The sequence below is a fragment of the Protopterus annectens genome, chromosome 2.part2 (genome assembly GCF_019279795.1).
Source record: "Protopterus annectens isolate FY-2018-M chromosome 2.part2, PAN1.0, whole genome shotgun sequence".
In the NCBI taxonomy this organism is placed as follows: domain Eukaryota; kingdom Metazoa; phylum Chordata; order Ceratodontiformes; family Protopteridae; genus Protopterus; species Protopterus annectens.
This window is the reverse complement of record NC_056730.1, coordinates 857,450,252-857,475,470: the sequence shown is the minus strand read 5'-3', so window position 1 is coordinate 857,475,470 and position 25,219 is coordinate 857,450,252.

Below are 25,219 nucleotides of genomic sequence, written 5' to 3'. Positions count from 1 at the left end.
AACTGACACAGACACACTCCAAGTATTATACCTTTATTATTCACATTAAATACTCTTTTCTACAGGCTCTCTCCTTTATTTGATATTACAGTGCATACAGAAGACCTATTCAGGACATAGTATACCTTTATTGATAGGTTACAACACTCTTTTTCAGACTCGCTCACTTATTTTATATGACAGTACATGCAGAGATAGTATTCCAGACTTATTTTACCTTTATTAATGGGTTACTACACTCTATTCCTGCTTCTCTGACTTATGTTATATAACAGTACATGCAGAGAATTTATTCAGGGAATTAATGTTATATGCTTCACAGCTACCTGCACTTCCTTCATCCACTTCATATGGGACTGCACAACTGTGGGTTGACAGCACCTAATACAACAGTACTATTTATTTAATGCAAGGGTACAACAACATTTCAAAGCAAGTGACACAGACACACTCCAAGTATTATACCTTTATTAATTACATTGAACACTCATTTCTACAGGCTCTCCCCTTTATTTGATATTACAGTGCATATATGTTATATAACAATACATGCAGGGAATTTATTCAGGGCATTTTATAGCTGTATTATTGGGCTACAACACTTTTGTCATGCTCTCTCACATATCTTATATAACAATACATGCAGAATAATTACTAACTTGCCTGGTAGTGCAACCTTAGCAGCCTATCTGCATAGGCTTGCTGATTCATAGCACGGACACCTGCAGCTGTGAAGTAAATGAAGGGATATTGAGACATACCTATCCATTATTTAGACTATATTAGCATGTCTTACATACTGTATTCCATGGCTACCTACTTAGTAGTGGGGCATCTTGCATATGACGGGCCTCCTGGATCCATTGGTTCAGAAGTTCCTGCTTCCGTCTCTTTAGGTCTGCATGGTGGTGATGGACCTGCTCACCAGTCCAAGGGACGCCTGTGGCACTGGTGAGTTCATGAGCCAACCAGTTCCAAGTCTCTGCCTTATACTCCGTCCCTTGGAATTGGCCCTGCAGGAGCCGAGACCTCATGACGATGGACTAGGAGCCAAACCATGTATTTTGACTCCTCGATACCCCAGCATTGCGCTCTAAAGTGAGTACCCTCTCCAGCACCAGACATTCTAACTGCAGATGGTAGCTACAATCAGTTATGGCAATTATTCTTGCCTATGGTGCTTAAATATGCCGACTTTCCCCGCACTTTTTGTGATTGGCCATTTTTAAACATTATCGGCTGACTGCAGACCTGCTTAGCAATGGTTAATCTACCATTTATACATATATATATGTTAACAGCGGATGTTTATCCTAAGCTGGCGTGGCTTAGTAGTTCAGTACTTTGATTATGGTGCACAGTGCCCTGGGTTCAAACCTTATCATTGCTTTTTATTTTACTACTGTCCAGACAGGTTAGTGGGTGTGGCTGTGTTTAAGCAACTTTGCTCTACGTTGCTCCACTTTGCCCGACGGTGCACTGGTTGGCGTGGCGCGCACCTCCGAGCAAACCAATTGCGCTGGGTAAAGTGCTATTTAGCTATGGGCAACTACATTGCGCTGGGTAAAGTGATGCTTAACTACGGGCAACTATATTGTGCTGAGCAAAGTGCTGCTTAACTACGGGCAACTATATTGCACTGGGCAAGGCGCTGCTTAACTGCAGGCAATTATATTGTGCTGGGTAAAGCGTTGCTTAACTGCGGACAATTATATGTCAGGTTCCTTTATAAATATACATTTTGTTCACTGATACACAGGCCATTTCAATGCTTTTAGTAAAAGTTTAATTATATATGTCAGGAATTATTTCATATACTCATTTTGAACATAAAATAGGAAGGGGAGTGGTGGGATTCAAACCATGAATGCCTCCTCTTTGTGTGAATGCTCTACCACTATGCTATTACTATTTGGTGTAAGGTGCATACACATTACTTATTATGCTCCTCCATGTCGAGATTGCTAACTGCAGCTAAGCAATGGGCACACCCGCCCACACACGCGCAAATAATGGCAGCTATATCGGGAATTAGAAAACAAAACATTAATGTTTTACTTTTTATAACTGTGCTGGGAGTTTACAATGTCAGGGATTGTGGTGTTGGGTACATGGCCATTTGAGCGGTTTTACTCTTGTGTGTTGACATTTTGCATTTCACACACTTGCAGGGGTGTGGACCTTTAGACTGCTCGGCAGTCGGACACGCCCCCTGCTTGCCTGCATGGTCCGTGTTAGACTTGGGGTAAAGTCAGCGTGCCCTCATGAATATTCATGGCATGCTGACATCATACCGTTCAACTGCAGCCTCCGAGTAAGACTTATTTAGTCTTACACGGAGGATTTGTGAATCCGGGGGAATGTTTAAAACAGCAGAAAAATAGCAGTGAGACACTAAAAATATTTAAAACAGCAGAAAATCAGCAAGGAGGCTCTAAAAATGTTTTTAGCTGTTAACAGATCAGTTATTTAAACACTGCTTGGCGGGAAAACCAGAACAAGCAGAACAGCTAGTTTAAAAACAGTGGAAAATACCATTAAATACTTAAAAAGTGAAACTAGCAAAAAAGATTTGTAAACAGTGAAAATAGCAATAAAATTTGATTAAACAGGTACAGTAAAGCAGACAATTGCAGTACAACAGTTTAATTTAGTACAGAGTAAATAAATGCAGTATAAAAGTAGGCAGCAGGCAATATAAATGTGCAGTAAATAGTATAAATAAGAAAAAAACAGGAAACATGCAAATTATGGCTTTTGGAAGCTCAGAAGCCTCTAGTCATCTGTTATCTCAGTAAGTGACCACTGTCATCTTGCCATCTAGGAGGGAGGAAGAGTGGTGGTTCTAGCTCACCATTTGGGTGACATCTATCAAGAGCACTTTGTAGTACACCCATTGTTTTACATGGACTTCCATGGCGCAGAGAAGCCAAGGGATTCAGCATGTGGAGGCACAGATTCACTAGACAATCTCAAAATACTGAAATGTCGAATTTCAGTATTTCGAGACTGAATAGTCGAACACCCACATTCCCGAACACTCAAAACCGTGAATAGCACAATTGTGACCCTACACATACATGCACCTACCTAACTACACTAAAACAAACAAAACAACACACACAAACACCTACCCTACCTACAAACAGGGGGCAAACCTCCATCCACGCCCCCATGTGGGGGGCTGTGACCCCCACACCCCCTACTTATATATACTAACGCTGAGGTGGCACTAAACACGCAAACACACAAAAAACACCACTACACACACTCACACACAGTAAAATCCCTGGCTAATACCCTTAAACAAACACCACTTACCTGAAACCCCAGATAAATCCACAAACCGCACTGCACATCATGAACGCAACACCATGATAGTGGATTCGACATTTCTGCATTCAACATAGTGCAGTTTTCCATAACTGCACTTTCGAGTATTCAGTCTCGAAGTATTGAAATTCTACATTTCAGTACTTCGAGATTCTCTAGTGTATCCAGAAGCACATACCTAGTGGTCAACTGCTCTGAAGTTTAGGAAACCACTGAGGGGTAGAGTGCATTCAACTGAGGATGGGCAGGCAACTCTGCAGCACCAGCAAGCTATCCCACTCCTTACCATCTGATTCTCACCTGTGGAGAATGGATAAGTCAATAGGGCTACCCAGGCAGAAATGAGTGCACTGTAGGACTTTTTTCTGTAGCCTGGAAATGCCAGATGCCCACCCCCTGGAATGAGTGGGATGGTTGTTTGCAGGCAGATGAATCAATGTATGAGTTTCTGCAGAGACCAAAGAAAAGGAATAAGGAACTGAAAAGCTGCACAGTTGAATGGTAGGACTCCGGAGTTGTGATGAGAGGAACAATGGTAGTAATTAGGGAAGCGAACAGTGGAGTACTACAGGAATCTATCCTATGTCAAATGCTATTTAGTGTGTCTGTTTCAGACATATCTGAGGGAACAAAAGTCAAGATCAACCTCTTTGGTGATAACACATATATGGGTGCAGCAGTACAGGATGGAGAAGTGTCTGCTGAAAGATTTGGAAAGACTGAATAAGTTGGCAGAAAGGTGGCAGTTGAGGTTCATTGCAAACCAGTGCAAAGTACTGTACTTAGACCACAACAACCTTGGTGTGAATTGTCAGCTGGGAGGCATGTAAGTGATGAAAAAACAACTGGAAAAGGATCTTAGGGTGCTGATCACATCTGTTCTGGACCACTAGAAGCAGAGTTTGATGGCTGTGACAACAACAAGCAGAATGCTGGGGTGTAACCTCAGGAGGATAAATTCCTGAAGCAAAATGGTAAAGCTTCCAGTATAACGAATTTGGTCAGACAACACGTTGAGTACTGTTTGCAATTATGGAAGCCATATAAGGAAAAAGGATATCATACTTCTGAAAGAAAAATCAGTAGAAATCTACCAGAATACAGACAAAGATGGCATGATACTGGGGCATGAAATCATGCCAGGGAGATGCAAAAGGCTATTCTGAAAAGGATAAACAAGAAATGAAGGAAGGGAACCATACAGCACAGAGAATGGATGAGCAACTCTCCTGATCTCAGAAAGTACCTTTTTACAGAGATCATGGGGACCATTGGAATGGCCTACTGCACTGAGTGACAGAAAAGAAATCCACATATGCTTGGTAAGAAAGGGTAAGGGGGAAAGTAGAGATGAAATGGACATAGAATGTTAAGGTTCCTGAAATGGCAGATTGATATGCTTATTGTTTTTTATTGCCATTAAGAAAATAAAATATAATTTAATCCTGACATTTACTGTAAATTAGTTTAATATGCATACTTTTTAAAGTTGTGGCAATGACGATTATGGAACTGCTGCATACACAATTGGGAGACCTTTTGTGTTTGCATTACGATCAGTCTGGATCTGTGAAAAAAGACTTGCTTTCTAAAACTAGTTGCATTGTTGAACAATTAACTTCTGATTTTGATGAATGTCTAACAGTCCACAAAGCTGATATGGTTCTAATAAAAGCTCTTGAAACACTCCCATGTGTAGGCATTTGAATAGGCAAAATCATTAAAGAATAACTGTTATATATTTTTTAGTTTCCTTTATTCGTGTATATTAAAGCAGTCGTCATGCATGGTAGCTTAATGTTTACTGTACAATTTAGGTCCAGATTTTAGCTTCATCTTCTCCTTGTTCTTTTTGCAAGTCAAAACATTTGCTTCCATATTTTCCTAGAGATCCAACATCAGGATTCATTCTTAACTGCTGTCTAAACATCATGGTGTTTGCCTATTTATCATACAGTTTGGTTATCATCCAGTAGGATTTTTATCACCAACCCCCAAATTCAAAACTTGACATTTTTATGGCTTTTTCTACCTTCTTCCTCCTTTTTTTGGAAATGATAAAACTGACAACAGTATAAAATCATCATCAAAAAGATGATACCCAATCTTCTGCCAGCTGGTGTAGGGGGGTTTCTTCCTCACATTCTAAGAATGTGTGTTACCTATGGTTCCCATATTCCACATCTCCAGCAAGTCCTTTTTCATATTCCTTAATCCTTTTTGGCTATCACTCTGTTAGTGATGTTATGTACCATCTGTGGAATATCATTGTTAAATGGTCTAAAATCTTAACTCTGCTTTTTCTTGAAATGACTCTCCCACACCTCCTTATATTCTGCATCAGACCACCCCAGTGCCTTCTTTATTCATCAGGCCCTTTTAAGCCTGTCCAGTGCACCCTTAGATCTATTTGCCTTCATATCACAATATGTATTTTCCTCAATACTCCTTAAAGTCATACTTACCCCCTCTGCTCATTTCATTGTTTTGTGACACATCTTCTATTCCCTTCTTTAATCATGTTAATTGGTGGAAATGGAACGATCTTCCGTATATTCCCCATTTCTCTAACTCCACTCACCCTTTGTGCCATGTACATGATTGTCAGTCATACTATTTATTATCCTCCTGTCACCCCTGACAAAGTATGTTGTCTTTCTCAGGGTTTTAAAAACCTCAGTAAAGTTGATTATCTCCTCTCCCCAGTGTATTTACTGGAACTCCCACAGATTTCCTTATCTTGTTTTACAACTTCTGCTTCTGTGCCTCCATATATATTAAACCCATTATCATTCCTCTGCTTTTACTCATTCTTTCAGTGAAGTCTCTTTGTTTGCACCTTCCCTTAGACAACTTATCTTTCTGAATTCCAGTTATCACTCCCATTGTGCTGGCCAGAGCAGAGCATGCTTCTCACCCTGGCATTCAAATGAACATGCTCAGTGTTTTCTTAGGGCCTTAATCTTCATGGACATAAGGTCACCTGGGATATAATGGAAAATGTAATAAACAGGAAAACATTACCATCCTCACAATGTGTTTCCTGCTTACTAATGAACATCATTTCATCAAATATTATCTATCAGTTTCTTAATGGACTAGATTAAGTTATAGCAATTCTTCTCTGATTTCTTGCCAAAATTCATAAACTTCTATCCATACATATTTCATTCCCTTCATGTCCTTAATCTGTACTCCATAATGTTAGCCACAACTTATCCAGTCCTTAATTATTATATTTTATTCCAGTTGCAGTCAAACCTAAACTTTGTGCAAACACAGCAAAGGTATTTCTAACTCTGAGAAGAACCCTATTTAGTCTCTCCAAAATTAACATATGCACAGCGGCAAACCCCATCCTCATGCTGAGCAATCCAAAATGTATGGGGCTAGTGGACATCTTGTAGTACTTCAGTGAGAGATAGGTGTCCCCATCCATCCCATCACTATAAGTTATAAACTGACAATAAAAGTTTCTAATCTGCACCATTTAACAAAATAACCTTTACATTTTAGATTGTGTGATGTAGGTTAAGAAAAGTGGTACAAGTGGCAAAATACTGAATATTTTTTTAGAATATTTATAGCTGTACATTTTAGTAGCCCATATGTTAGAAAAAATATAGAAGACACTGATATCAGAGAAGGTGTTGAGATCACTGCTTTTACTGCACTGTTAAAGTTTTTTAAGACACAATATTAGTTCAATTTAAAAAGATCAGCGATAAACTCAAAACCTTCATGTGGCATGATCAGGGTGCAATCTTCACATAGAAAGATAAGAATTAACTGTTGAGGAAACAGTTTTTTTGCTAAACTTGAGTAACAACAAGATAAAACAAGGATTGAGAATCTGTTTGTGATCTGTGTGCTCGTGGTATTTTAATGAGGTTAGAAGATCTGTACTGCATGATGTTTATGAAGGATACATTGGCAGACATACCTGTTTTTTTGCTCAGCAGTATCAGCCTGGAAAGTGCTCATTGGTTACAGTATCTGGTCCTGTAGCAGTGAGAGTTCAAAACATATTAGTACAATTTAAATATTGGTACATAAAGAAATAGGTTTTATCCCAGCTTTAATGGTCAGATAAAGTGTGCAATGGTGGGAACAAAACATTTTTTCTGATAATGACTATTCTATTCAAACTGCAAGCTTGAGTCCCTGAAATTATATGTAAATGTCATTTAAGGTATATTAAGTTCAAGGTGATATATCCAGCTCAGTTGAAGGTTGTTTCCCTATAGATGTGATATTTTTCATAATAAAGAAAAAGGAAATGGTGCTCCTTTGGATATTCTTATGGTGTCGAAGCAAAATACCCCTGTGTGCAGCCAGAGACCTGATTTAGAAAATGGACTTATGCAACAAGTAGAGATAGAGATTGGGAGAGCAAATTTTCCTGAGCAACAACACATAATAAGACCAATTTTCATAAATTATACTATGCAGTCTAAATCCTAACAGCTGACAGCAATGTCTACTATCCCTGGGGAGGGAAGAGTGGTAAGGAATCACTGCCTGTGCAACCTCTGGTGGGGACCAAAAGACTCACAGGCTAACTGTAATCTAATAGAGTGAGTGACATGATATCCCATGTATGCTGAGCAGATGCACACACTAGGCATGGGGATATAATTGCACATCACTCCTCTTGGTAGAGAACCTGACCAGCACTTCGGTATGATGGCTCCCATTAACCAGTCTAATACTCCACATCGGCTCTTTAAGAATTGCACAACAAGACCAATGACATCATTTGTCAAGGGCCCTCCACTGAACAAGTATACCAGGGATTGCCAGAAAGGAACTACAGGGATACTCATGGAGAGCATATGGGGTGTCAAGATAAGCCAGAGGATCACAGGTGCATCATGTGGGGAATGGGGAGGTATAGATAAAAGCAATGAGCAGGGTAATGTGATTTGTATTAAAAAAAGTAAATATGGATGCCATTGAAAAGTTGTCAGAGGATCTGATGGAAGAATAGCTCTGAAAGGTTTCAAGTGCTGTGATTACAGGAAAGTGGTCATAGCATCACCAGATATGGTTAAACTTGTCAGATCTGCCTTTTTTGTAGTGAACACAAACCATAAAAAGTGTAGCTTATCAGGTTTATGTTGGCACACTGGACTTTATGAGCATGATAACTACTGTTTGTAGGCATAATTTATTTATTCCCATGATTGATGACATATGTAATACATGATGGAAGTTAACCTTCAGTGCAGGGGCTGATTGTTTTGCCTATTCTGCCTATCATGGAGGGTATGCTAGTGTCCAGAACACAACAGAATAACAGCTGAACAATGGAATCAAGGCAATCCAAAACAAGAAACTATTGCATTTCTTCTAACATTGCATTAGCAAAGTTTATTGTGATAGTATATATATATATATATATATATATATATATATATATATATATATATATATATATATATATACACACCAGTGATTTGGGAAGGAGGAGAATAAGTCTCATTTAAGTTGAAATGTATTACTGGGTTTCTATAGCAAACTGGTGTACATGTTTTTTAACACCTGATATTGTAATTACCATTAGAAATAAAATCTTATTAGTTTAATTTCTGACAATGCTGAAGATAGTTTAATGCTAGATAGTTTTCAGGGCATAGTTATGTTATCACACTTTTGATTCCAGGTATGAAAAAAATGAACGTGCATAGGTTGCCTGACAACGTTAGCAGCATATAAAACAGATGAAAAAGGGCAAAAGGTAAGCTTAGTGGTCCCAGCTTACATTGGATGATGGTCTAACTTGGTGTCTAACTTGATGCTAATAGTAACAAATGGCTGTTGGGTTCTCATCTTATAGGGAATAATTCCCCCTCATTTAGGGTACAGATGGGCTAAAAGTCTTTTGCTTCAAGTGGAAGAGTTTCTGTCCCTTTGTGAGTTAATACATTGCTGTGTTACTAATATGACAGGTGATGGACAGGAACATGGTGTAGTGCATCCTTGTGATATAGAAGATTTCCATAAGCTGGAGCTGGTTAGATGCAACAGAATCTCAGATATGAGGTCCATTTAATTGAAGAAGATAAGGTAATGTGAAAGTGATTTAGTATGCATACCTATGCAAAACCAGAATTAGTTGAGATGCAGGGTTTAGTCTCTGGTTAAAAAATATTACTTAAAATAATTATATGTGGAGTTTTGATTCCTCTTGGTGATAAATAGTTGTTTATGGGAGTTTAAACGTAAAAGATCAGTCACTCAGTAGTGACATGAAAATAGCAGGCAATGTAGCATGGGAGAATCAATAAGTCCCCTAAGTGTGCATAGGGAATATCTGACTGTAGTTTGTAAGGATGTTTTAATACACTCTAGATCTACAACTAAATCAAACTGTTATGAATAAATACATTTGGAAGTGATGTGGTCATGGAGGATGGAGTGAGGGGAAAACATATTTAAAGTTTAGAGGACAAAATATTGGACAGTTTAATTTAAAGAAAACAAGTTTATTATTTTAAAACTATGGTGGGTTGAAATTGTGCTAATTGTGGCAGAGATTCCTAGTGTCACACTTTGCTTGCCTTGATGGATCAAAGAAGAGCGAGATTTCATGAAGACTATCTGCAGGAACAAAATGGAAGCAAGTTATATTGTTTTTTAGTGTTGCAGGCTGTTGTAGTGTAATTTATTACCTGAACTTAATTTGTTTAATTGTTGTTAAAGTATTGTGACTCAAAGACTCCTGTAATTGCAATGAACTATTTACACGTTTTCTGTCAGTTCTTAGATGGAAATGAGAAATGACCAAAAATAAGATGACAGGATGAAAAAGCATCCCAGCATATGAGCTAGCAGATGTTAACAGTACTGAGAAAGTATATTACTTGTTGTCAGGTAATCCTCATGAATGGAAAGACTGACTGCTAACTATATGTTCAATTGTACCTCCGGTTCTGTCCATTTTCTTTCATGCTTGTGCAATAGCATGTAACTGAAAACAAAATAATTGTGGCTTTAGTATATGTGTGGTAGATAAAGAAATGTTAGACTTATGACCAAGAGTGGAGGAGTGTTAGATGAGTGACACATTTCAAGAGAACAGTCTTGATTTCTGTTCCCACAAAAGTTAAATAATAGAGTTCTGAGATAATACACAGACTATAATATATGGAAATTGAATTGTAATGTTACTGTTGGGAATGACAATCTTGTACGTACATTAACATTGAGTTCTTCTTGGTGAAACAACTTCTCTGCCAGACCATGCTGGAATAAATAAGGGTATTACACTATTGATCAAAGATATGTGTGCATGAGTGAAGACTGCACATTGTCAGCCTGTGAAACAAGAACAGATGGTGTATCAGTCGCACACCTTTTTTTCTACATTGTTGTAAATATTCTGCTTTCTATTTTTTGTAGGAATGGAATGCATGTGTTAATGCTTTTATAGTTTATACTTAAGAATGCTGAAAATAATGATAGTATTTAAAATTGTTTAGTGGCTATCTCCTTGCATACTGCTTGCTTATCTCACCTTTACAGATGTCCTTAGTAGCCCTGCCTTCTTACTGTATGATCTCCCTACTGTTGTTTCTTACTGGTCCCTTCTAACCGACTACTACTTCTTTTGTCTTTAGCCCCTGCCATCATTTCATACCATCTTCTTTCCTTTCCATGGCTGGCTGTGCACCTTTACTTTACAATACTCACCCATTCTTACACCTCTGTCATTCATGCTGGCACGAAGGCCTTGCTTGTGGAAGGTTTTCCGTTCCCTTAATAATCTGCATTTAATCATGGCTTGGTCCTTCTCCCTGTTTTTGCCTGTAGTATGGGGCAGGGCCCATTATTACCTCTCCCCCTTTCCTTAGGCATCCCTTTCCTTTCTTTTTTCCTGCTCTGACTGTTTATTGACACCAAATAGCTACAATATTTTCACCACTCACCCTCACTTATCTCTCAGTCACCTTGCTTATACACATTGTGACTTTCACCAACCCAGATTAGGGTTAAGTTAAACAGTGTGTATTATGTACACCAGTTACCATCTGTATTGTCTAAGCCTAATTTTATACCTCATTTGAGTCATACTCCTGTTTTTTCTTTAAACATTAGCCCTTGCTGTCACTATCCCTGGGTCTACATGTCACATAATTCCTTGGACCTATATCAGTTTTTCCCCGCCTCTTCCAAGACCAGGATTTGCCATGCACCATCAGCAGTCCATTTTAGATTTCAGCTTCATAACACTGCCATTTAATACCCTTATTCTTACCTGTAGTACACTTCTTTACCATCAAGGATAATATGATGCAGTGCCACCCCCCCCCAAATGTCTTTACTCACTTTCTCCCCTGGTTTTATTGGCTCAAAAATTGCAAAAAGTCATTTATATGTCCTACATTTTAGAGAGGGAGACTGTGAGGTTTACCACTTACTTCCTCTGCCGTGCATTGTCACATTCTGCTCTTTATTTCCATTTATAAAACTTTCATCATCAGAGAAAGCACTTTCTCATTTTTTGGAATGCTGTTCAGAGAATCTTGCTGCCACTCTCCAATTTATTTTCTTACCAGCGTTCTTTTATTTGTAAGTAAGCAACTATGGATTTTATCTATCATACCTCCTAAAAAGGAGTACTGCCTGCTTCAGCAATGCATTCTGGGAATATCACACTTATGAAACCAATCTTTTTTCTCATAGATATCTGAGAAAATTAAAATTGCAGTCAATGGTATCTTTCATCTTAGAATAGCTAAAACTAATGTATCACTCTTTTGTCTGTTCCTCTCACTTGTGCTTGTAGCCTTTGCTGTTCTTCTCTAAACTGGTATCACCTCTATTTAATCTTTCTTAACAACTGTACTCCTTTACTATTTAGTTGTATGTAAACTGTCTAGTTATGGTATCTCTTAAAGTCACTACTGTATTTTCTATATTTGTCCTACTAATAATAACTGTATTCTTAAACTTCTTGATAGAAAGTAACTGGTATGTTCGGTGTGTATTCATGCTTTTAGCTCTATGTGGTGTACTCCTTGGCTTACTATCACTATGCATTGCTTTGCTACCATTGCTAATATATGTACCATCAGTTGTCATAGAAACCTAACTAAGTGCAGCCTAACAGAATGCAAATGAATTTGTCCAAACAATGAATATTTACGCCTCTGACCTCAGTTTTGACTGAAAATGGTTTTATGTTGAGACCACCTACCTAGGTAGCAAATAAAATAAATAAAAGTAAATAAATTAGAAGGAAGCTAGTCCGTAGTAATTCATGGTAATCCTCCAAGAGAGAACATTTGTTTTAGTCTTTTGTCCCACAACCCCTTGTGATGCAGTACATTTTGGATGCCTCAGTTCATCTGATAAGAATTAATAGCGGGAGCAGCAAAAAGTCAAGGAATATAAGTTTGTTAACTGGAGTAGAGCACTGTCTGGTTACGTGACTGGATTAGGATCACACTACAGAAGCTGTGGGAATCAAACTCAGAACTCCTGCAGAGTAGAGATGTATCAGTTATAGTCAGAAACCTCTTTCTTCTGCCCTTTGTTTCTGCCCACTTCTTTGATAACTGTCTTTTCTCTTATGATCCAGTCATCCAGTACTCTGAACGGTCTCATATATTTCCTGTTTCTCTCTTTTATCCTTCCTCTCCATTTGTCTTCATTTATGTTTACATTGTCACTTTACTCCTGCCTTTGTCCCCATTATTACTGGTACATTGCAGGCTATGTATTACTTCTGTCCTCCCTAGGCATTTCAGATATAATGCATATAGTGAGATCAAATGTAATGTTTTTTTATAGGTATGGCTTGATGGAATGCACTTAAAGGTTTATAAACTAATATTTTCTGACATGGAGGCAAACAGTTTTTCTCTGGTCCCTCCACAAAATTATCATCTATGTAGAATGGACCGCCCATAACGTTATGCCTTGAACTCATACCTTGAATCTAATGGATCTATATCATCTTATCACAAAGTGAAAATGTCGAATGGCACAACAGCGAAAGTGCCGAATAGTCAAGGGTCGGTTTTTGAGATCGCAGTACAGTGAAGATTGGGATATTTGCACTTTCCTCACTGTAGTGCGATCTCGGAGTTGGAATATATATTTAGCAGGGGGTGTCGGGGGGAGCAGCCCCCAACAATACAGAATTCGAGTTTCAGCATTTTCGCTCTTGTGAGCGTTCAATATTTTCAGTTTGCGATGTTATGATATAGATGCAAATCTAATAACCCTGAAAGAAAGATTTTTGTTATGGAATTCTTCTAAGTCATTTCCGATGATCTTTAAATTATGCTTATTCACATCTGTAGATTTTAAATTGCATCACTTTTACCACAAGCCATTCTTTTTCAGAAAAAGTGTGGAATAAGCAGATAACTTTCCTTGGTATTCTGTTGCTGGGGGTCTCCTATTTCCCATTCTGTGTATCACATTCACAAAAATAAACTAGGAATACAACATCAATATTTGTTTTTAATAAGACAAACACAAAGCTTTTAGCATAAGCTCTTTCTCAATGCATAAAATGGCTAGGTTAATGGTCACAATAAATATTCAAATCAGCCAATGAGAATCAACCTTCAATTACATAATTAAAAAAGTCACAGACATAATTAACCCATTCCTAGCCATAAGATAAATATAAAATATTCAGATACATACAGCCTGGTCAGTACAACTACTAATTAATACAGTCATATTTATATTTAAGAATAGGTTTTAAACTATTTTGAGAATTCAGTCCTGGCTACACAGAAGCTTGAAAATAGTCTATCCACTTACATTCTGCAAGCTCAGTCTGAAGTCTGATGTCACCACCCCTTATACTTACATTTACAACTTGAACTACTCAAAATTTACATGGCTAAGAATGGGTTAATTATGTCTGTGACTTGTTTAAATATGTAATTAAAGGTTGATGCTGGTTGAGTGCCTACCAAAAGACTTTGTGAGATAGTGAATATGACTAAGAACCCATTATTGGCTTTTTATACCAGTAACACTTCAAATGAACATGTTAGTGTTACCTCTGAAGTGCGAGATGACAAAAAAGGTGAGCTTCTTATGAAAATTAAGACCTTAACTTATAAGACTGAGCAGTTTAAAAGGCTGCAGTGGCAGCGCTACAGCTTTTGTGCTTACCTTGAACTTGGTGTTGCTCCAAGAGGGCTGCGTATAACTAAAATGCCTACTTATGGCAATAAATATACTGTTTTTCTGCAAAAATGGGAAGAGTTAAATCTTAAACTAAGCGCGGATTATATGGGCTTAATGAACGACTTTTTTTGTGATGTTGAGAAAGACCTGAAAAAGGAAATTGAACTTATGGAAGATGAACTGTTAGCTTCTTCTTTTTTTCAACTCATTTCTGTTGAATATAATGAGATGATTCATCGTATACATGTTTTTGAAGAAAAACTTATGATGCAAAAAAAGCGTAAAATACTGAGAGACCTTAATGATGTTAGAACTCAACAGATATTCTCCTGGCCGAGGAAAATGATGAATAAACTAGCTATGTTGACCAATGCGGTGACTACGAATCGCATAGCCATGCCTTCTGGCACAAATAAGCCAAATACATCATAATCTGAGTCACAACAGCCTGGAGAGCGACCTGCGGTAACAGCTACAACTTCTAATTACACCAAATGCAGTTCCGCAGTTGTGGATCTTGACTCTTTTTCTAATGAAAATGAGAATTCTTTAATAACTCAACCTGTCTCTGTTGTTTGTGAGAGTTCAAGTAACTGAAATGTGTCTGAGCTTGGAAATGCGTCAACTACTAATTTTTTTAGAGACAGCTCGAGTTTATCTTCAGTTACCGATAAAGGTGCAAGAACAAACAAGTGGAAGAAGCAGAGTTTGTACCCCTATTCAGCAAACTACACTGGTGAATCAAGAAGGGCATATAGACTCTCACAAGAAACAAAGTGTAAACAAGGTAGGCCCGGTTACTCGGAGTTGGGCTATAGTGACTTGAACATTTGCAATGTAGTTAACTTATCTGAAAGGGTATTTCCTTCCACTGAGTTATCTGTTTTAAATAAAGGGCTGAGCTTTATTCCGGCTACTGAAGGGAATATAAGTGAAGAATTAACAGAGTTAAGATTATTTGCTCATAATTTAGATCTCAAACTTCTATTTAAAAATAGTTCTGAGGATATGGGTAATAAAGTTAAGAGATCTAGTACATTTGTATCTATGCATACTCCTACAGTTAAAGCATTCCTAAAAATGTGTGAAGTAGAATTATATGAGTTGTTCTTTAGTAATAATATTGCCACAAGGTTTTATAGTCTTACATCAGAAGAAAGAGATGCTTTGAAGAATTTATGTCTTTATGATGATATAATAATAAAATCTGCAGATAATGGTTGTAAAGTTGTAGTGCTGGGTAATAGATTGTATAATACTTTAATGTATGAACTACTATTTGATTCTAAAGTGTTTAAAATAGTTAACATTAGAGATGTGAATGGGCTTATTTATAAGAATTTCTACATAGTGCTATGATGGATGGAGACATCAGCCCAGATGAATATAATTATTTATATGTTATTCAGCCTGTGATACCATTTATATACAGGCTGCCAAAGCTACATAAACATTTAACACTCCCCCCATGAGGCCTATAGTTGTCAGAGGTAAATGGGCGACTTTTGCCTCACCAAAATATTTAGAGTATCAACTTCAACCCTTTCTGAAGTTTAGTTCTGCTTTTATTAAGGACACTAATGATTTTTTGCATTCTCTGAAATTCTGGTTTGATAGAGCAAATTTGAATGGTTTATTGCTGGGAACACTAGATATCAAGTCACTTTTTACTGTAATACCAAATGAGATAGGTGTTCAGTATATTAGAGAGTTTTTGAATAAGCACAGTACTTTTACATCTTGCAAAACTGAAATTCTATGTTCCATTCTTGAAATTGTCTTACAAAACAATGTTTTTCTGTTTAATCATGAATATTACCATCAGCATGTTGGCGTAGCAATGGGTACGCCCGTTGCCAATACGTATGCCAACTTGGTTCTAGCTAGATGGGAAGAAAAATATATTTTTGACACTATTAATCCTTTAACTTATAGGAACACTGATTTGGTGTTTTACAGGCATTGTGTTGATGATATTTTTTTGCTGTGGAATAATAGTATTGAGAATTTGAAGCTGTTTGTCAATTGGTTACATAGCAATGTTGAATTTTTGGTGTTTGATTTAACCTATGATAATTTAAAAATTAATTTTTTTGGATATCACTGTTAGTTTATCTGATGAATGCTTTGACACTACTATCTTTAAAAAGGATGTGCAGGCTACAAGATACGTGCAGTCTCAGAGTATGCATCCAAATTATATTTTTAAAGGTACTGTGTATAGTCAATTTCTACAGGCAAGTAGGTTAATACTAAGGATGCATTTTTGCAAGACTTAGAAGTCATGAGTAAGGACATTAGTCGAAGAGGATATGATTCAGAATTGTTGGATGTTATGAAAGATGAAGCCATCAATAGATGTGTTGATATAGGGCAGCCATACTTGGGATCTGATTTAGTAACTACAGTTAATAGGCTAAATGAGAAAAGACCTGTTAGGTATCTTATGAAATATAACAGGCATACAAAATGTATTAAACAGATTATTAATAAATATTGGCTTATTCTTACTTCTAATAGTGAAATTAAAAAATTTATAGGTTTTAAACCAAATTTTGCACAAAAAAAATTGAAACAGCTTCTGTGTTATAAAGATATGCCTCAATATAAAAAAGCTATCATTGAATAGTAAAGGAACACATCCCTGTCATAAGTGCAGCTATTGTAATGTTATTAATACTGATTTAGTATTCAAACATCCTATTTCTAGTGTTACTTTTGAATTTAGAACCTTTGCTACTTGTCAAAAAGAGAATGTGACTTATTTGGCTAATTGTGTTGCATGTTCAAGTTTTTATGTAGGTAAAACTAACCTAAAGTTAAAACAAAGGATTTGATCTCACGTCTCTGAGATTCGGAGAGAAGTTGTGAATAATGCTCTTTTTAAACACATTCAGTTAAAAGGTGATACACATTCCTTTAAATTTCGAGTAGTTTAAGTTGTAAATGTAGGTATAAGGGTGGTGACATCAGACTTCAGACTGAGCTTGCAGAATGTAAATGGATAGACTATTTTTGAGATTCTGTGTATCCAGGACTGAATTCTCAAAACAGTTTAAAACTGATTCTTAAATATAAATATGTATTAATTAGTAGTTGTAATGACCAGGCTATATGTATCTGTATGTTTTATATGGTCTTGTTTTTATCTTATGGCTAGGAATGGGTTAATTATGTCTGTGACTTTTTAAATATGTAATTGAAGGTTGATTCTCATTGGCTGATTTGAATATTTATTGTGACCATTAACCTAGCTATTTTATGCATTGAAAAAGAGCTTATGCTTGAAAGCTTTGCGTTTGTCTTATTAAAAACAAGTCTTGCCCCGGGATTCATGAACCTTGCGCCAGGCGCCAGCATAGCGTCGGCGTTATAACGCCAAATATGGCTGCTTAGCGATTCAGGTATGAATGAATTCCACGTGCACTACCGGCGTGCGCCGGACCGTCCCCGCCCCCGGCGTAGGTATGCAAAACACACTGTGTGCGGTATTGCACCATGCAAATGAGGGCAATAGCGATCCACAAAGTGGCGCAGGCGTAGCGTAAGGGCACGGCAATGTAAACCAAAAAGCGGTTTACATTTACCCAAACATACCGGAGGAGTAACGGAAGGCTGTCAAAGTCAGGTATCATATAGGTGCAATATGCCAATGTGGAAAGGCACCGAGAATGTCCAAAGAAAATATGCACAAAATGTAAAAATGACATAAATGGCACGTCGTAGAAAGAACAGCAGACCCCGGGATGTGTGCACAGAAGTTGTAAAGCAATGAAATAATATGATAATGTCCGAAAAGAGCATTAGAACACAAATCAGCTGCACAGCCACCACACACCATAGTATGTATGTAAAGCTGCAACCCCAGCGCAATGGTTGTCAAGGAGTGGAGGCGGTGTCCGGCGCTGTAACCAGGTATTAGTAGTCAATTCCATGCAAATGAGGCAGATAATAGTGAATCGCAAAAACGGCGCCAGCGTAAGGATGGAGCAAACGCGAGCGGTACTACACCGAGGAGTGGCCTACACGAGATACATGTCAACCACACAGGGGTGTGCCACTGTAGGAGGAAGGATATTGGAGGACAGCAAATCTGGGCTGTACAATGCATATTACAGCATCATGACTGGCGTGTTAGGAAATAGATGCGCTGACAGTACAGAATGCGCGTACAAATGCATGTGCGAGGGGACGACTACGTTCCCGAAACCAGTCATGTGACGGCCTCACCGGCAACAACCAGGGATATAGGAAGGTAATGCGGAGAATACGAGGAAATGCGGAAGCAGTGTAAATGTATCCGTAACGAGCAATTAACACCAATCAATGCAGGAAGGGCAAGCGCCCGGCAGCTGATAAGTCTGCATGCAGACTCCTGCAGAACGGGAAAGGGAGGCATATGAGAGCAAAGATAATAGGGGATGTAGTAGAAATGCAAAGAGCAAAGAACCGAAATAGCACAGCCAAGTACAGAGGTAGCATAACTGCGGCCGCAGATAAAATGCATCATATGCCATGTGCGTGCAGGATGCAGTAATGTAAGATGCCAGGCGAAGGCAATGCAGGCAACTGTAATGTTACACTACAGGCAGTACCGTTGCAGCTGCAAGCGTAAAACCACGGAAATAATCCATGGATAGGGCCGCAGAGACACACCCAATGACATCACCGCGTATACAGCACAACAGTAATAAATGTGAATGCACAACACACAGCGCGATTTCCCAAACGCCGCACCGTGGGGTGTAAACAGACGGGAACTTTTAACATGTATATGCTGGGTGCCGCCGTGGCGTGATGCATAGGTATGTGGCAGAGACAGGCGGAGTTGCGGAGGGTGGTGCCGACAACTACCGTAGGCCTCACAGGAGAAGGAGAGTGTTCAGACCAAGGGTGACCTACCAGGGGCTGCGAGACCTGGAGATAGTAGAGCGCTACAGGGTGGACAGGGACACGTTACAGCAAATAGTGGAGCTGTGCCGGCGGCTGACAACAAGAGACAACAGAAGGGAGCCCATCCCAGTGGACACAAAGGTATGTGTGAGCTTGCGAATACTGGCTACAGGTACCTTTCAAAGGCCCACCGGGGACATAATGGGCATCTCACAGGCATCAGCATCCAGGGTACTACACCAGTTCCTGGATGCCATGTTAACACATGCCCATGAGCACATAAAGTTCCCCACATCTCAGGAGGAGTTGGCTAGCAATATGCGCTTCCACCGTGTGGCACAATACCCGGAGGTCCTGGGTGCGATAGACTGTACGCACATAGAAATCAAGTCACCACCTGGGGAGCAGGGTAGACGCTACATAAACCGCAAGGGATACCCCTCCATCAATTGCCAGGTGGCGTGCAATGCGCCGGGCATTATCATGGATGTGTGTGCTGGCAGCCCTGGAAGCTACCACGACTCCCATATCTGGCATGCCTCACAGCTGTATCAGGTATTCGCCAGTGGGGACATCACACAAGGTCACCTTGTGGGGGATGCTGGCTACGCACTGGAGCCGTGGTTGATGACACCCATCAGAAATGCACACACACACATGCAAGAACGCCATAATGAGGCACACGCACAAGCGAGAATAATCATAGGGCGTGTGTTCGGGATGTTGAAATCACGGTTCCGGTGCTTGGATACATCCGGTGGAGCCTTGCAGTACTCTCCAGGCACAAGTGCCCACATATTCATAGTATGTTGTATGCTACACAATATGATTCTGCGGAAACAGCTGCTGCAGGGACATAATGCCGGAGGGCCACCAAGCCCGCCACAACTGCCAGGGCAAGCACAGGCACAGGGCGTGCGGCGCCACGGACACACTGAGCCAGCCCCAGTAGGTAGACAGAGGCGTACCCAATATGCCTACGCCCTGGCAAAGAGGGAACATAGCACATACTTTGACAGTGTAGGCCCCATGGACTGACACCTCCTGACCTGCACACACAGTAAAATGGGCGCCACACAAACATGTCCGCCCGTAATGTGTACCGTATGCGGACGTATGTGTGACTCCAACAAAGGCACCGCCAAACACTGCACACCCAATAGTCAGCAGAGCATGGAACGCCAACACCTCAACGCCGCGGTTCAACAGCACACGGCGTAGCCATATGCTGCCACTATCGCCGCAAGTCGACCACACATGTACGCATTTGCATACACAGATACGGAAATACATATCAGTACACATGTAGAAATATATGTACGCATACACAGATAGAAAGGACAACAGGGTAATATGGAACCCAGGGATGCAAGGTCACAGATAAGTAAGACGCGAAATCACCACATATTAAACATAGTGACCGACAACCCGATCATCCTGGAGGGTGGGCAGGGCAGGTAACGCCAGCCATGGAAATGTTAACCTGCAGCAATACATATCCGCGTGTCGGGATGGTCACCGGTCCACGGTACAGTAACGGGATATGTGTAGGGTCACCACCTGTCCCACGTTGTGAGGGACAGTCCACCTTTGGGCAGTTGTGTCCTGCAAAAACAATGACAAAATGGCAAATGTCCTGAGATTGTAGGACAAAACCATTTCCCATAATTACTTTATTAGTTGCAGAAAACAGTTATTTTGTAGAAGAAACATCTAAATATGATAATAAACAGAATAAGCAACTGTAATGCTACAGCTTTGTATTCCGTCAAAAAGTGAATCGCTGCCCTCTGTAATGGCCGTGGGTATGTGTTGGCATGCAAAACCTGACGTCGTACTAAAATGTCCCACCTTGGCCATTTGAAAAGGTGGCAACCCTACATATGTGCGTGTCATATCCATAGGACATGAGTGCGGAGATACACGCCGCCACCGGCGATGACGCCAACGTAGGGATTGTGTCCAACCGTCGGTCTTGAAGCGGAAAGCATACCAGTGAAGTGTACGACATTATGAGGAACGTACCTCATCTGGGGTGTAAAACAGTGCATGTTCCTCGCAGTTCCTCCAAGTTCCACATTGAAAATGTCTCTCAAACAACCATTGTTAGGAATGTATATAAATGACATCCTGGTAAATAGAATGTACTCATAGTAAGTTAGTAAAGGTTCTTCACTGTAAGTAAATCAGCATATCATAATCAACCTATGACCTACTTAGCTGAAGTTGTCACTATGCCATTACTATGTGTTCCACATTATGCCCATGTGTTTCACATTACTACTGTGTGTGTTCCCCACTCCGGAAATAGAAGGTTGACAGCCATGGCGGCAATATGTGTATGTGTGAGGTGAGGTTGTCGTGTGTTCCGCTGTGTGTGTGTAATGTGTGTGCCAGTGTAAACTGTGTATGAAGGTGACATGTCACAGCTGGAGTGTAATAACAGGCGTAGGCATACAGTACAGGAACCATAGGCGTATGTACAGCAGTACCCACAAAGTAGTACCGACATCTCCTCAGTGGCTATGCACGTGGCGACGTAAAATGAAGCAAAGCAAATGTCCCAAAGTGTACCACAGGGCCATAGCAAACAGGAGATGCAAAGGACGCATGTACAAACCACGACCGTAGGTATGGCGGCCATAACGTACACTCCACACGGTCCGTCGGCAGCGTTACACAGCATCAGGCATGTACGGCGAAAATACGAATGTGCCATGCCGGCACCGATCGTGAACAGTCACGGTCCGGTAAATACCGCGGTGTGTTCCACGACCGTGACGTAAGCAAGCGGCACACGAATAGGAGGCTACCGGTAGCATACAGTCCGCCCCAAGTATAGGACCACAATCACCGTAACTATCAGCGACAAAATGCCAATGGATGGTAGGCTCGGACGAACATCCGCAGATATATAACCGATGTGAAGGCGGAATACGTGCTGGACGCACACATGCAGGCGATACCGACAGCAGGCGACATCAACAAAACAAACATTCCCGGAACAACACACAGGTAACCCGCAGCTCCCCAAGCACGGATGGAGCACACACACAAGCATATCTGGTATGTATAAATGCAAGACTCACACACCGTACCCGTCACCCACATCCGCAGATATACCCCATTGCACATATCAAAGGGATAACAGCTAAAACAGTAGCAAACACATACAGGCAGTGAATGACAGCGGCATACCCACAACAAGCTCCTGGGAAACACTAGCAGCGGCTCATGCATCCATGCATTCGCTATGTACAGGAAAATAACAGCCATGTAACACATTTGAATGCACAACGCCATCGACAGGCGCCGCCAGGACACGGGGACCCACATGTCGAACACAATACCATACCCAACACACACAATCCACGGCTAACACCACAGCGAAATGTACCCGACAACACACATAGCGGATGCAGTCACACAAACATGATACAATACATACCATCCTCACGAAGGTATTGCAAATAACCAACGGCCACGAGGAAAGAACCATGGCCTAGTGCCGGCGTAGCGAGCGAAAGGAAGGGGATCACCGCTGATATGCGCATAAGTACACACCGAGGAACAGCTATTGGCCTGATTAACCCACATGCATCAGGCGACGCGAATATAAGGAAGACCCCTGGATATTCAAACCGTATGTTCATACGAGCGCAGACAAAGTAGACAAAGAGAAAAAGGTGAATAGAGGCGAAATCAAAACAAAAGGCGGAAAGGTATGTCGAACCCACGACATGTACTGGTGTGTAACGCATACGATACGTGACGAATCTGTACAGTATGTGAGCGGTGTGTGTAGGTAAAGATACCTGTCCATCAGGCAGAGTGGCGAAGGTTGGATATGTAATGCTAAAACGCGCAGCATACCAACAACTGTGGACAACGTGTGCACAGCAGTGGGACAACATGTAAACACCAGCGATAACCCCAGGGCCGGCTTGCCACCCTTTCAAAAGGCCAAAGTGGGAAATCGTCGGGACACACTTCAGATGTTACAGGTGGACACATACCCATGGTCAGTACAAAGGTTAGAACTCTACTCTTTTGCATAATGAAATGTGTAGTCTTGTAGCAGGTCAGTTGCTTATTGTGTGTCTTGTAACAGTTAGGAATGTACATACATAAATAAGTATGTTATGCAACTCTTACATAAGAATGGGATATAGTGATGTCCCACAATCTCAGGACATTTGCCATTTGTGATACATTTGTCAGGACACAACTGCCCAAGGAGGGACTGTCCCTTGCAAAGAGGCACAGGTGGTAACCCTACCCCAGGTCTGCCATAGGGGTTGCAAACACAGAACAATGCCACCACCCACGCCGATGTTGGCAGTGGATATCCAACACTGAAGTGCCACAGCAGGGGATAGGACATTTATGTATAGTGTCACAGCACACATGTGCATGGGCATATACCGTCGATGTCATACGGAATGTGCTTGACGTGCACCTATCCCACGCAGTAGGCGACTATGTCAATTATGTGTAATGCAAAGCTGGCATGATGGATATGTTCACAAATCATAGACAGTATCACAGGCATAGCATGCATGATGGGCGATGGGCTAATGTTATATACATACACAAGATATGTATGGCCTGCACATATGGGACAATGTAGTAGCAGAATAGGTACCCAAAATGGAGGTAACAGCAAGTGACCATGTCCAAACGTTCCATAGCAGGTGCAATGTGTGCCACAATGATGTCCAGCAGGGCCGTGTGTAAACACATGTGCAATGTACACAGTACTGACACACCCCCATGGTAGTGTCCACTGAGCGGCAGAACTGGATGTCAACTGTCATGTCTATACAATACGTCCGCTGTGGTGGTACCATGGGTGTGTGTCACCCACCAGCAAGGCAGCTATCACACGACTAGTGACACAGTGTGCCCCTGTGGGATGTGCACAGGACCTATGTCCCACAGCATGGTGTGTGTCCAGTCTGTGGATGTCACACAGGCGCCCGGGCTGAGCAATGTGGCATGTGTGCACACATGCAGGACTGCTACTCCCCTGCCCACAGCAAACGCCATGTAGGAGTACTACATGCATCAGTACTGTGGAGAACATGGCCCATGGCAGAGTACATTACACCCCTGTGTTAGTGGCATGCAGGTGAGCACAGATGTGTTACATGACTGTCATTTGCATATGTCAACTGTCTGAGCTGGGTAGAGAGCACAGCATGACTATACTGAGACATGTAACGTTGTATCCATTGTGTAAGGTACACCACACATGTGTCATTGTAACACGGCCTGCGTGTACATGTGTGTATGGCACAGGTACAAGGGCACCCAAGGTATCAGCTAGACATACGGTCCAGAAATGTGTAGTCCTGCACATGTGTACCCACGCTATGGTGTAATATGGCAACCACAGCACCATGTGGGCCATGTGTGTGTACATCAACCATGTACAACGTGATATGCCTGTATACGGACAGTATCCATGTGATACACACCGCATGACTGTCAGTATGCAAATGTGATGTGTATGCACTATGTGTGATGTAACTGATGCAATGATATCTACATGATATATCTGCCACACTGACACCTGTATGGGTGTCAGCAACATAAAGCAGGACGAGCTAGAATGCTGCCAGGTATGTAGAAGTGGTACATGTAGGCATGTACAGTACTGTGTGACAGCAGGTAGTGTGCGTATGCAAATATTGAGCATGAGGGGCCACATGTCTGAGGAGCGTGCAATGCCACACGTCCCTGAAATGTTGTAGTTAGCATGATATGCCTGCACCACTGTGTGAACTGTACAGAAGGCACATGGCGTAACATGCGAAACATAGGGTGCGAT